Here is a 14,520-nt window from a genome sequence, read left to right on the forward strand (position 1 = left end):
CCAGTTGCCAGGCTAGCCCCATTCCCAGAGACATTAGCAAAGTGAGGCCCAGGACTAAGACACTTACCAGCTAATTTGTAGCAAATAGGTTCTAGCGGTCATTACTGAAAAAGAAACAGTAGTTTAGAGCTGCATACCTACAGAAACATAGGCAAAGGGCAGGGACTGTTGTGTCCTAAGGTTTCTAAATATCTGCCCAAGGTGATACCATCCATAGATGTAAGAGTGGAGCCACTGAAGATAGGCTGAGCGATAGAGTCGTCCAGAATGTTGAAGAAACTCCCACTGAAGTCTACTCACTGGCACAACAGCAGAAACTGACTAGACATATATTTTAAATATTAAGAAAAGTAGAGGTTCTGGGTGGCTCAGTTGGTTGAGCATCAGTCAGACTCTTGGTTTTGGCTCAGGTCATGATCGCATGGTTCGTGAGTTCAAGCCCCGTGGTGGGCTCCACGCTGAAGGTGTGGGGCCAGCTTGGGATTCTCAGTCTCTCTCTGCCCCTTTCCCCCACTCTCTGAAAATAAATAAACTTTAAAAAAAGTCTTTGATTAGCAAATTCCCATGAGGAAATGAATATATTGTGCCTGGGTCCTGATGCTGAACACATGAGCTGCTGGTGACTGCTGGTGGATCCGAAAATGTTACCAAGTCACCCTCACAGAAGCTGTGTTGCTCCCCTGAATACATGGTCAGCATCAACGATGACAACCATGGCCAATACCCCTCCTCCCTCTCAAAATGCAGACGCGCAGGCAGCCAGCTCTGCCTCTCCTGGGCTGATTTGTAGGGTCTGAGCTGGGCAGCTACTCCTGACCTTGTCCCTTCTGTGTTTTACCAGACACATTTCCTGAAAACCCAACATTCCTGTTAAATTTTGAATTTCACTCCGTATATCTATGCTCCAGATCCCTTTCAGTCTAGCACAGATCCCTCACAGTCTAGCACTGCTAACCAGGTGAGTTACGGCCTGCAGCACAAGCACTCACGTGATGGACCCACGATACTCTCTTGCTTCTGGGATTCTGTGGTTGTCTCAAGGAAATCAATCTAGGGAGGATCTAAGGAAAAGAGTTCATCAGACAAAGTGGTTGCCGCTGACCTGCCCTTGTAAAACTCCCCTATCTGTAGCATGGGCAGATACAGGTGTTCTGCGCCTTAACTCAAGTACTGACCCCTAGGTGCCCGCCCATCGATAGCAGGAAGGACTTTTCCTGTAGTATGAGGAATGACAAGAGGCAAATAACCCAGGCTTCTCCTCTCTCTGATATGTTTGGTTAGGCCAACAATGTAATACAGGGGGTTTTGAGAGGTCAGAAGTACACCCAACATTAGGTGAGGCCAAAGCCGGTGCCCAGCCATGGCCACACGCAGTGTTTCCCACATCAGCCCGTGTCCCTCACACCATGTCAGGCAACGTGTTCAGACGCAATTTCAGGTGGGACAGAGAATACAGAATATAGAGATTAAGCCTTGGTGGTGACAGTGGGCAGAATAATGGTCACCAAAAGGAATGTCCTAGTCCTAACCGCCCGGAGGCTGAGAACGTGACTTTAACTTGGAAATAGGGTCTTTTACGTGCAAGAAAGGGTCTTTTAAAGTCCAGGGTTCGGGGCGGGCCCTAAGTCTAATGATTGGTGTCCCTACGAGACAGATGCAGGGAGAAGGTCACGTGAAGATCACGTGGAGACAGAGGCAGAGATGTGGGGGGCACAACGGCAAGCCGAGGAAGACCCGACGCCACCAGAAGCTGGAAGAGGCAAGGAAGGATTCTCCCCTAGGGCCATCGGATATAGCGCAGAATTGCCAACACCTTGGTTTCCGACGCGTGCCCTCCGGGACAGTGAGAGGCCACCTTTGTGTTGTTTTGAGCCACTCACTTGCGGTCATTGGGTATGGCCGCTCCGGGGAAGCTAATGTAGAGGCCTTGGGGTTCATTCAGGTGTAGTATCATTCAAATTCCCGAGAGTCTTCCAGAAGAAACTGTGTGCTGCCCGTGACAACACTGCAGCAATGGCCTCCTGAAGACAGGAAGGGGCTTTCTCTAAGCACCCCCTGGGAGTGCTGGGGTTGGGGCTGGTGGCCGATCCTTCTTCTCTACTTCGGCCTCTGTGCCACATACAGTTGGCTTTGCTACTTTGCTACGCTGCCCTGTCTGCACCCTCTAGTTCCTAAGTCCTGGGCCCAGAGGGCGACGGAATCAGCCGGTGACTTTGGAAAAGGGGACCAAGGGCCTGGGCAGGGGTCGCTAAGCCGCTCCCTTCCTCTTCTTGGGAGCAGCGCATCAGCAGAGAGTGGACAGATGCCCAGTCACCACGGAGATGCTGTGGTCTTCCCGTGCGCTCCTCTTAATTGCTCAAGCTTTGGGCCGAGAGACGGGGGTTGCTCCCCGGTTCCTTTGAACGCGCGCCCTAGCCATAGCTCTTATTTCTGGCTTTAGGCTGGCTGATGCTTATTATCTTACTGTCCTGTCCTACTTCGGTCTACATGTATTCATTCAGTCTATATGGATGCGCTTATAATTGTCGGCACGAAGCCACAGGAGCCGTAAGAGATGAAATTATACGAGGACGCGAGGCTGCCTTGCTCTTGGCCATCACGGACTCCACCTCCTGGATCTCCTGGAGTCTCTCCGACTTAGGAAATGACCCTTCTCCGAGGCCCAGTGACTCGCGAGGGGTCAAAGATGGAGGGGGTTGGCGATGGGAAGATGACCCATCTTGGTCACCTTGAACCGAATATTTCTTTAAAACCATGGTCTCTGGTTTACATAGCCAAGAGGAAGGCAGAGGAGGAGGCTGGCAGGAAGCAGCTAGGAAGGTACCACACAGGGGAGAGCCCCCCATCACACACACACACACACACACACACACACACAGACTGTCCTTGTCATGTCGCAGGCCAGACGCAGTGAAGAATCAGTTGATGTTGAATCTCCCACAAGACACCCACGGAGAAGGCCAGCAGAGAGCATCGCTAGCCTGCCTCCTGGCGCTGGGTTGACACCAATCCGCTTCCAATCGACCGTTGCAAAGAAAACCGGATCATGTGCTTGTGCCTAAGGCTCCCTATCAGCAGGATTTCACATCCAGAAGCATGTTACACAATGTGCATCTAGCGTTCTTAAAGCTGTTCTGTCTCTCCCAAAGACCCAGTCGCCACATCAACCTTTCCTCTCATTTTCTCCTGATCTCTCAACCTCTGCCCACTGCTCTCCTCGTCTCTCCCCCTGGATCCTTTCTTCTCTGGGTCGGTCCCCATAATTTATTAGTAGAAATCCTTCGGCTTTTTTCCAAGCCCAAGAGCAGTCTCACAGCTGACCGAGCAGGGAAAGAATCACTCCATCCTTGAAGGCAGAGCAGGGAAAGCAATATTGCCGACCTGTATCATTTGCTTTTTTTCTTCTGTACTTGTCAAGAACAGTCTCCTTACCTTCCTGGCAGAGTCAAGGGAAGACATTCATGGCGCACGGCTCTCTTCCCGCATCACGAGGGCCATCGTTGGCAGAGTTACGGCTACTCCTGTGTCTCATCAACCCTCTGCGCCCCAGCGGTGGGGATGATTTCCTTCCCCGGTTTCCAGCACTAATGTAGAATTTTTTTATCCTATCCATTTAGTGGCTTCAGTGGGGGAAGGCATGGTTTGAGGAAAAAATTTGAGCTCAAATCATCTTCTTGGATCAGAAGTCTCTGCCTGACCTGAAATTTCATGTCAATATCAGTTTTTTATTTTAAATTTTCATTTCCATTTTCTTTCTTTATACTTTGCAGAACATGGGACATTGTGTTCTCAATTTTCCCGACTACACACGTGAATTTAGGAATATTTGTTTCATACAGTCTTTTGGTTTCTTTCTTGGTTTTCAAAAACAACAATAAAAATACACTGTTCCAGCACATATTTAATGAAATAGCATTTAGCAATTTCATGGGGAATGCCGAGTAAGTCCCACTCTTGCTTTGATGGTAAACCAGGGACCCAGGTTAGGGTTGAATGTCATACTTGCCTTGGTGGATTCGGGTGCTTCTGGGTGTCTTTCAGGCTGATGTTTACAATGGAAAAGCAAGAGAACGGAGTTGAGAGAACATCCTTCAGGCCTGAGCCTCTGAACCATATGAGCGAATGATGAAGATAAAGGCAGAAGTCAAAAGTGGCTCAAGGTAATTGCTTCTTGGTTTTGTTGTGTGTGTGTGTGTGTGTGTGTGTGTGTGTGTGTGTGTGTGTGAAAAAGACGCAAAACTTGATATTTTCACTGTTTAGGGGAATTATAACATATTATATGCACATTAGAGAATATTTAAAAACTCCTTTCCCCATAAACAGACATATGGACAGATGGTGGATGGGCAGATAGCTGTTTTCACGCACACTATCAACTTCCATGGCTTCAAGGGTTAACCATATGCTGACAAGTGTCAAGCCTGAGTCTCCGGCCCAGGTTGTCCTGATTCTAGACCACAGGCATTTCCCGCTCAAACTCTTCCAAGTGAAGCCATTGTCTCTGTGCTGCCTCTTCCCACCCAATATGCTCCTTCTCTTATGTTCTCTGTGTTAGTGAATGACAACTGCCACTACCCAAGGCCAGTGTCAAAAACCGGGGCGCTCGCCTTGACTCGTCCCTTCGTGGTACCCTACATTGAAGTCATTCGCCAAGCCTTATCAGCTCTAACAGCTCTCAAATACACCTATTTCCTTCTGTCTCCACGACCACTTGGGCCAGGTTATGCCTACGTGAGCTCTTGCTTGGATCGTTGAACATAACAGCCAGAGCCATCACTACTAAGATCCAATCTCGTGCCATTTCTGTGCCAGATGTTATACTAAACAAGCCCCTGTGCTTAGGGTAAGTTCCAAAACCCCACAGCATGGCCTATGTGCCCTTCACAAACTCGCCCCCTGCCTACTCGTCTATTTAACTTGGGCCAATCCCCGATTTTCACTCTGGACCCCACATGTATTAGTCTGCATAGGCTGGTGAATGCTGATGTAACAAATAAGTAAAAGGCGTCAGAGGTTCAACAGAAAAAGGTGCTTTCTTGTCCGTGTGAGATCGAGCATAGGTCGGTTGACTCTCCAAGCCAGCCGTCCTTCGCGGACCAGCCACCCGGGATCTTTTCATTTGTGGTGCTGCCGTAACAACACACAGCATCTATGTTCACTGCCCAACTTCTCCTGCGGACAAGCCACAGCAGCTTTCCACCGCCTCGACCAGGAAGAGATATGCCGCAACTCCAGTCTTATTTCACCGGCCAGAGCGAGTCACGTGGCTCTGCAAGAAGGCTGGGAATCGTAGCCTCCGAGAAGGAGGCGTAGGAGAAGGGATTCGGCCAACTGGCAGCCTTCCGTCCGCCACGCCAAACCTTTACAAAGCACGTGGCTGTTGAATTGGAACGTTCATCTTTGGGTCTTTGCACGTTTTCCTTTTTGTCTGGAATTCTTACTTCACACCCAAACCTTCTCATGAATAATTCCTGCCCAGAACTATTTTGGGGAGGAATGCATGGGAATGCCAGGCTAGAACCTCTTTCTCAGGATTATGAAAGCTGGAACAGTACTCTAGAAGCTGGCTTTTAGCTGGCATCCTTGAAGTGAGATATAAATTCTGTCCTTTTAAATTTGATTTTCAAATCAAATGGAAATGTTTATTTATACAGATTTTTCACATCTTCCTCTATGATATAAAGAAGTTATGCTGGATCTGATGTGTTATCCAGCCCCTTTCACACCTGATACCACTGAGAACATACTGGGAAAGAGACAAGAGATGAACAAGGACCCTTAAGCTAAGGATCCTTAGCTCCTTGCCACACGAGTGTCTCTGTTATTGGCTCAAGTCATCACATCAGACAAGGGAGAGTCTCCTGGCAGCAGGGAAGTGACAGTGTTACATCACTTACTCAAAGAAGTGCTGTCCCAATGACTTTGTCAAATTCTTTTTTGTTTAATTTTATGGTTCTATTAACACAAATACAACATGCACATAGACTGCCTGTTCATTTTCTTTGCTGCACAGCCTGGCATTGGGACTGGGGACTCTGATGGCCGGCGGGGCTCCTCTTTCCACAATGGCTTTGTGGTTCTTGGAGGGGACGTGAGCAATCTCTGAGGCGCAGTACGATTTGTTGCACATCAGCAGCTCTGCAGACTCCTTGATATTGTGGACCAGGAACTTCTGGAAGCCACCGGGCAGCACGTGCTTTGTATCCTTGTCGCTCCTGTATCCGCTGTCGGGCAGCAAGACCGGGCCCTTCCACGCACCCCATTGTCAATGCCTCGGGGTTCCCACTGGTTGTGCCTGATTTTGATACGGTGTCTGGCCGGTGCTGGATGAACTTCTTTTTAACGATCCTGGGCTTCGTCGGAGGTCTGGGGGTGGCCACGATGCCTAGCAGGAGATGGCTGTCACCTCCGCAGGCAGCACCGAGGAAGAGAGTCCTTTGTCATATTCTATTGCTAGAAGTCACAGGTCCTGTCCACACTCGCAGGGAGGGGATTACACAATGGTGTGCATACCAGGAACAAGGATCATTGGGGGCCCCACTAGAATGTGCCTAGATACTCTACAATGTTCCCACGATTCCTAGTCTGAAGGTGCAGGCATATCACATGTGTGACCATGATGGGAGTGGTCACATAGGGTTTGTCCTAGAGCATGTGATGCATTGAGTCATTCTTTCCTAGATCTACACCCCTCACCCCAGCCATTTATATGGTTTAAAAATGTCTATTTGGAATAGTAGACTGTTTCTCATTGGAGGAGAAGCACAGAAGGAGAGTAGCTTTTTTATTTCATTTTATCTTAATTTTTTAAAGTTTATTTATTTTAAGACAGAGAGAGTGAGAGAGAGAATCCCAAGCAGGCTCCGCACCACCAGCACAGAGCCTGACATGGGGCTCTATCTCCTAAACTGTGAGATCATGACCTGAGCTGAAATCAAGAGTCGGACGCTTAACCAACTGGACCACCCAGGCCCCCGTTTTTATTTTAAACCAGAAGATACTGTGCCTGCACTTAAACTTCAGTTCTCAGCTGAAATATCACCTCTCCTAAGAAATCTCTAACACCCCCATGACTGAATTAATTGCCATCCTACCCAATTCTTTTCTAGCTCCCTGTTCTGACACCTCTGGGAACACGTATCCCACCGTATCTCATTTGCTTCTTCGGGGAAGAGGCAATGTCTTATCACACCATCGTGTTCTCAGGACCTAGCGCATGCCTGACACGAAGTAGGTCGTCGGCTAATATACACTGCATTTCACTGCATTGCACTGAAGTTTTCCTTAGGTTTGAAGCTGACCCATAGTGGATGGCGGGATCTGAAGGAAACTGGTTCTTCATCCTCATCCATAGAACGTTTTGGCCTGAGTCTTGGTAAAGAAGGGAGAAAAATGCCTAATCGGCTATCAACACCATCCCAAAGTTAAGTGTGTTTTGCAAAACAATGCTTTTTGTTGTTGTTGTTGTTGAACTTATATGTGAAAAGAGACTTTCAAGTATTTCTTGGAGGCATTTCCAACCCAAATATTGCCAGGCCGGCACAGCAAGGGGCACGTAGGAAGCCGAGTAAACAGGCAGGTTTTTGGGGCAAATCGATCAATGCTGGAATAAGACGTTGGTCTCCAAGAGTTGCCAGAGGTGATGTTCGAGATGTGAATTTTCAGAAGGCTGAGAGCAAAGAGGTAAAGGAATATATATTGCTTGGTTTTGTTTTCTTTTTCATAAATTGAACCCTTTTGTGAGTGAATGTCTTTCTAAAATGTTACATGTACTTCCATACATCCGTAAACAGAAGCTAATGAACAAATGCATTTATAAATAATCTGGATTCGTGAACACAGGACGGTGCCACGACATAGTGATTTTCTCGAGCCTTCTGAGGGGGAACAACACGGTCCCTGACTATGGTGTCTTTTTCACTTCTTTTGTGCCTTTTACGGTTTTTCTGTAGTGACTTTGTTCTTATCTCTTTTCTTAGCAGGCTTTCTTTTCCTTTCAAATTTACAGCTCTAAGTTACTCTTGAAAACTAGAACTATGTGCAGAGAAAGAGTCAATAGTCGAGCGAGACCTAAGTGTTTGCTCATATGCGATATGCTTAAATCTGATGTCAGGTGGATGTTCAGAGGCCTTTTCTTTTCTGGCTGTGGTTAGACCCACAGAGACTGCTACAGCTGAGTTCTAGATGGGGAAGGTGTTGCTCTATTATACAAGCAGAGTATGAAGACAATCCTGGAGATGACAGTGGAAGGACCTGTTGTCCACAATATAATGGAGAAAGCTGGTGCTCAGAGAGGTGAAGCGATTTGCCTAGAACCCCCCAGTTTGTGGCCGATTCTGGGCCACAGGAGTGGATTTCCTGATGATAGCTCCATGTTCCCCACTCGGCCTGTGCCTCTAAGGAGAAGATAAGGGTTGTCAAGGGCGGAGTGAAATGGTTCAAAGGCACTAGCAAATCCATTCTTGCCTGGGAACCTGCGGTTTGCTCCTGTTCCACAGTGGACTCTATCTGCACATACGTGTATGTGTGTGGGTGCAGATTATCAGAGTATGAGATGCCCACAAAACCGGGTCAGGTCAGCACCTTCCTAGCCCTGGAGGCCACATGGGAACCGGCCTTAGTTTGGGGCACAGAGAAACCTGGTTTGCCGGCCCTGGGAAGGGCCCCAGCACTATTCTTTTGTAACACTTTGGGGCACCCTAGCCCTCCTTATCACACCCCTAAAGATTCGAAACTTTCTAGAAAAAGTCTGTCCGACTTCACCCACCTGACAGAGAGATCCTGACTGGCTCAGACCTCCAGAACCGCAGCAGTCCTCATTCCTAAGCTCCTGACTTGCAATCATGGATCCGGCTGTTCTAAGAAGTCATGAAATCATGGATCTGGCAGCCCGAGGCGCTCCTTGGGGATCTCTGTGCAGGATGAGAGGAAAAAGCAAGAATGAGGCTGTGCCAAGGCACACAGCGCCCCTCACCAAGTGGGACTGCCTCCTGTCCCCCTCCTCTCGAGGGCTTTTTTTTTTTTGCTTATGAGGCAGAAAACTTGAACACATTTTGTACAGCAAGTTTCTCTTCCAAAGAAGGACTCCACCCCGCCCCCCCCCCCCCCGGCCCCAGGCAGAAAACTACAGCCCATAGGTGAGCATGTTCCCCACGTGGGGCTAAGGAGACCCGAGAAACTGCGTAGAGCAGATGCTGTTGGTGCAGATGTCCCGTCAGACCCTCATCATTGGCAGGTGTGCCCATCCCTCAGTTTAAGAGAATGTGGCTGCCAAGGGCTCACACCTGACGGCTTCTCTGGAGAGCTGTCTGGTTTATGGGAGCTGCCTGGGGAGTTACAGCACCCCCCAACTCTAGGGGAGGCAAAGCCTGACTGCACGTAGATTCCACAGCTCAGTCCTGTTGTCTTAAGACAAGGCACGTCTTGGGGCGCCCGGGTGGCTCAGTCGGTTGAGCGTCCGACTTCGGCTCAGGTCATGATCTCACGGTTCGTGGGTTCGAGCCCTGCGTCGGGCTCTGTGCTGACAGCTCGGAGCCTGGAGCCTGCTTCGGATCCTGTGTCTCCCTCTCTCTCTGCCCCTCCCCCGCTTGTGCTCTGTGTCTTCTCAAAAATAAATACACATTTAAAAAAAAAAAAAAGAAGGCAAGGCACGTCTATGGTGGAGCTCCTGCTCTAGGGCACCTGAAGTTCAGGCAAAGGTGAGACCGTACCTGGGGCACAGGCTTGCTCTCTGCTCTTACCTCTTCCCTGTCCTGCGCTCTACTCCCTTACAGTTTTTTAAATGTTTATTTTAATGTTTATGTTTGAGATGGGGGAGGGGCAGAGAGAGAGGGAGACACAAAATCTGAAGCAGGCTTCAGGCTCTGAGCTGACAGCACAGAGCCTGACACGGGGCTTGAACTTGTAAACCGTGAGATCATGACCTGGGCTGAAGTCGGATGCTTAACTACTGAGCCATCCAGGTGCCCCCCAGTTTTTTTTTCTGTAAAAGCACCCCCTTAGCAGTCTTGCACCCCTAACACACCATGCTCACTTAGCACTCTTGGCCTCTTGTCTCCTGCTGGCTTTGGGTGACAGCATGTCCTTTGCACCTATTGTAGGCAACTGCAATTTCCATAGGATTTGTCCCCAGAAGCTCTTCCCTCCCAGCCTCCAACAGAGTCTTCTTAAGTGTGTTTCCTGAGCCCATCTCACAAGTCCTGTAGGCAGAGAGAGCAATTCTCTCTCAAGATTGATGCCCTGAAGTGACTTCCTCTCTCTCTCTCTCTCTCAGGACAAAATACACACATACTCCAACAGTGGCATCGCCAGGAGTAACCTCTCAGGTCCTCCCTGCACGCCTTGTATACAAATGCTGCATTGTTATGCTGGTCTGGTTGGGGTCAGCAGGCCAAGCTGGGAGTAGGGGCAGGAATCCCCAAAACTCTCCCAGGGAAGAAGCAGATCCTGTCACTGGTAATGGAAACCAGGAACTCTGGAATATGGATCATCAGGTGAAAATGGAACTTGGTTTCTTAGACCTCTCAGGGTTGGTGACATTGCTCTTGGCCTTAGGTGGTGGGAGATGTCTTGGGGGAGGTGGGGTAGTCCGAGGCCTGAACCCCCAGAAATAGATTGGGTGGGCATCTGTGCCCGATGGCCTAATCCAACCGACTGACTTTCTTGGGGGTTCATTCTCTTCTGTTTTTCCCATTCCCCATTCCTCCCCCACCTCTGTGCCTTGGGCGATGTCTTATTGAAAGGTTTTGGCCAGATCTCAGGGGAGGGGAGAGTGGGTGGGCGACCGAGGGCAGGTTTGGGGTCTACACTTGGGCAGAGTGGTGAAGGAGAGTCCTAATGGGGGGTCAGGCAGGGAGTCTGGGGGCAGGACCTGCAAGGTCCAGCCAGCCCTCCCTGAATGGAGTGTACCTTCCATGGCTCTCTGTTATCCTAACGCACAGTGCCTGAGCCACAAACAGGATGGATTGCTTGATCTGTTCCTCCAGATCAAGGAGGAACTTCTCCATCAGGGTCTCGGTGATGTTTTCTCTTCTTTTCACTCCCAACCAACTGTTTCTTGAGGGGCCGGCCTGATAGGAGATGTAACCCGAGGGAGAGAAGCTCAGCCCTGGCCTCCACACCTGATGCAGGGCACTGCCTGGGGGGTGGCTCAGGAATCAAGAGTGCCTAAGGGAAAAAGAGACAGGAGTCCTGCGGAGCCATTAATTCCAGGAGAGGAGCGGCTCAAGTGTTCCCAGCACACCTTCAGCTCCAGAGACCTTCTCCGTGCCTTCCTGAACGGCAGGCACCGGGGGCTCAGCTCACCCCAGCTGCACGGGCATAATATCTCTTTGAATTCTCTATTTCATCTTGAATATTCATGTGATTTTTTGCAACAGACTCCACGATACATCAGGGCTGGTTTTAGAATAGAACCATGGGACGTTCTAGCTGCTAAGAACATGAGGTTAAACCTGTCCACCGTGGTCTCGTTTGTAAAATGGAATAAAAACCATACCTACCCCACAGGCCACGGGGATGACGGAGCTAACGCAAGTCAAGTAAGTGCCTGGTGCTCCATAAATGTTCTGAAATGTTATTCTCCTACTGATAGCCTGATAATGAGAAGTGCATACAGTGGGTCCTCATTATTTGCATATTCCACGTTTGCGAATTCACCTACCTGCTCAGATTTATTTGGGTCCATAAATCAGTGCTTGCAGCTCCTCTCGTGGTCATGTGGCAAAGGGGTGGAACCCACGAATCGCCTGATCCATGGGACCGGGAGGCGTCCTGCTCTGCCTTCTTGTTTCATGGTCTGTTCAGTGCCACTTTCCGTATTTTTGTCTTCTTTGTTGGGGATTTCGCTGTTGAAAATGGCCCCCGAGAGCAATGCTGGAGCGCAGGCTCACTGCTAGGCACAGGCTGTGACACGCCCTGCAGAGAAAAATCCTCGTGTTACATGAGCCTCATTCAGGCAGGTGTTGTACCGCACCGCTGGTGGCCGTGGATTCAGTGTCGATGAATCAATAATACATGTTAAATAAAATGGTTTTAATGAGAACCACGTATAAAATAAGGCTGTGCATTGGTTGGTTGATAGACGGGACCAGAAGCTGGCAGGAACCTAACTGTGTTTCAGGGGTTCAGTATTCATTGTTCCCGTGGCTTCGTAAGAACAGAACTTTGTATGGCAAGTGACGAGAGCTGATGGTACGTAGGTGCGTTCTTTGTGGTTCAGCCTGGCCCTCCCTGCCGCTGACTGACTGACTCTTCCCCTGCTTCCTGCCCCTCTGCCCCCTTCACACTGAATGTCCTCTGCTCACTTTTCCACGAGATTCCAGCCCTTTCACATGGGGTGGACGGTCAGGAGAGCCAAAGGAGTCACCCGTCTAAGGAAGGTAAGGAGGGGAAGCAAGGCAGGCAGGGGGTCCACCTCTCTTGGTAAAGCTCTAACACTATCTGCAATGTACCCCCTACAGACAGGCAGGCAGCAGCTTTGGGGATGGATAACAGAGGGACTTCAGAGGGAAGAGGTTACCAGCCCCAAACTTGGCTTCGCAACTCACTGTGTGCAACTTATTAATCTCCGGGGCCTCAGCTTCCCCACTGTGAAATGGGAATAACGATCCTAACCAACGCCATGGGGCCCGTGGTGGAGACCAGACGCACAGGAGGAGCTGGGCGCAGTGGCCGGCACACACGGGGCACCCAGGGACACGATGCGGGTGACCGTACTTAGGTGGGGGCATCAGGCCGACTTTGCAAGCAATTCCCCAGCCGCTGGCTTTCTACCGCCGAGGTTAGGCCAAAGCCGGGGACAAACGGTTCGTCTTAATCCCACAAGGAAAGTCACCCCAGTCCCCGGTCCTGACACCCCAACCCTACCCCTCGTCCGGGGCCTGGCACCCCATTACTTGGGCAGCGGCGGAGCTCTGTGCCCGAGCCCGGCTCCCACGAGGCGGCGGCCGGTACCTGGCGCGCAGGCGCCCCTACCCGGGCGCTCGCGGACCCCGCAGCCGGACGTCCGTGGGTGGGGTGAGCGAGCTCCGGGCCGCGGCACGGGGTCGGTCCCGAGGTCGGGACGTGTGGGCCGCCCGGGCCGGGGAGGCTCGCGGCGGCGGGTGGGGGGCGACGGCGGCCCTCCTCCCGGCTCCGGTCGAGGCGGGGCGCCCCGGGCTTGGCTCGCGAGGCCGCGGCCGCCTCTCCCCAGCGCGCCTGCCGGCGGCGGCGGCGGCGGCGGCGGTGGCGGCGTCGGCAATCCCGGCTCTTGGCACCACGCCTGGCGGCCGGCCCAGGGCGAGGAGTGGCTTCCAGGAAGCGGGCGGAGGAGCGTTCCAGCCGCGTCTCGCCGTCGCCGAGGCCCCGCGCGCTCCGAGCGGCCCGCGCCCGGCCCCCTCACGCGCTGCCCCCGCGCCCCGGCGCCCCCCGGCTCGCGCGCAGGGCTGTGGCCGGCCGGCCGGGCGCGCCGTGCACTTGCCGGGCGGTGCAGGTGGCGGCGCGCGCCCTCCGCCGCTGGGCCCCGGGCCAGCGCCGCGCTGCGCGCCCGGAGGGGGCGGGAGAGGCGGGGCGGCCCCCGTCCCGGCCCCATTTAACTGCGCGGCGGCGGCGGCGGCGCCGCGGGCTGGAGGCCGGCGTCGGGGAACGTCCTGGTCCCGGGCTCCGCACGAGGTGCCGCGGCCCGCCTCTCCGCCGCGCGCGCCGCCCGCGCCGCACGTCCCAGAAGCTTCTACGGCGCCAGGTGGGAGTCGCGAGCTCCGCGCGGGGGTCGAGGGGAGGCTGTCCCCGGGAGGCGGGCAGGGACACCCGGGGCAGTGGCCCCCGGGCAAGGTTGGAGGGGTTACCTCGCGGGTCCCGGGGCGGGGCGGGGCGGGGGGGGGGGGCGGCCCGGAGACCTCGGGCCGGCACGCTCCGTGGGGTCCTGGAGGACCCGGACAGGGACGTTCGGGGCTGCCGGCGGGCGGGGATGGGGGCGCTCCTGAGGGCGGGGGCCCCTGTCCGCGAAGGCGGGGGGGGGGGTCCTCGTGTTGGGGCTTCCCCGGCGGAAAACGGGCTGACAGCAGCCAGTGGCCTTGAGCGTCGGCGGGTCGCGAGCGCCTGGAGCGCGGGGTAGCGGGCTGGGGCGGCGCGGGTGCGGGCGCGGGAGGAGCCTCCGCCGGGCGGCGGGCTCCGGCGGGGTGTGCGGCGGGGCGGCCGGTGCGAGCCGGCGAGGGGGGCGCGCGGTTCCCCGGGCCCGGCACTGGCCGCCTCCCTTCGGCCCAGAGTCGCCGCCTCAGGTCGGAAACAGCAGCACATTTGCGGATCGCATTAGGCCAGGCCCTTAATGCTTTCTCCAGATGGAGAGAAGCCACCGACCCGCCCCCGGACACCGGCTCCGCCAAGGCGCCCGCGAGGCGAAGTGAGAGGCGAGGCGAGTGTGACCTCGGCTTTTCCAGTCTCGGCTCGTACTGATTTCCCTGTAAATCGTCAGGGGGACTCTGCAGGCCCCCCCCCCACCCCCCTCGCTGCCCTCCTGGGCTCAGGGGGCCTCTGCCCGTTCGC

At 53.1% G+C, this 14,520-nt stretch overlaps 1 protein-coding gene and 1 long non-coding RNA gene across 4 annotated transcripts in view; one reads left to right on the plus strand and one right to left on the minus strand.

Annotated features, from left to right (window-relative positions):
- Positions 1-74: 74 nt before the first annotated feature.
- Positions 75-13,674, minus strand: LOC147580491 (uncharacterized). 2 transcript variants are annotated; one of them, XR_015252981.1, is made up of 4 exons: positions 12,955-13,674; positions 11,663-11,916; positions 8,768-8,912; positions 75-1,061 (listed from the first exon to the last, which is right to left on the minus strand). It is a non-coding gene; the product is annotated as an uncharacterized LOC147580491 (long non-coding RNA). The 2 variants fall into 2 exon arrangements; XR_015252980.1 differs by lacking the exon at positions 75-1,061 and having other exon boundaries at positions 7,586-8,912.
- ADAMTSL3 (ADAMTS like 3) overlaps positions 13,211-14,520 on the plus strand; it is a 353,901-nt gene continuing 352,591 nt past the window's right edge. The window contains exon 1 of one of the 2 annotated variants that reach the window (XM_086711720.1): positions 13,211-13,720. The gene's annotated coding sequence lies outside the window, so the exon portion shown is untranslated. The remainder of the gene's footprint in view (positions 13,721-14,520) is intronic. The other variant, XM_086711719.1, reaches the window with a different exon arrangement.

Source organism: Puma concolor, chromosome B3, assembly GCF_028749965.1.
Source record: "Puma concolor isolate L17-30 chromosome B3, mPumCon1.1.hap2, whole genome shotgun sequence".
In the NCBI taxonomy this organism is placed as follows: domain Eukaryota; kingdom Metazoa; phylum Chordata; class Mammalia; order Carnivora; family Felidae; genus Puma; species Puma concolor.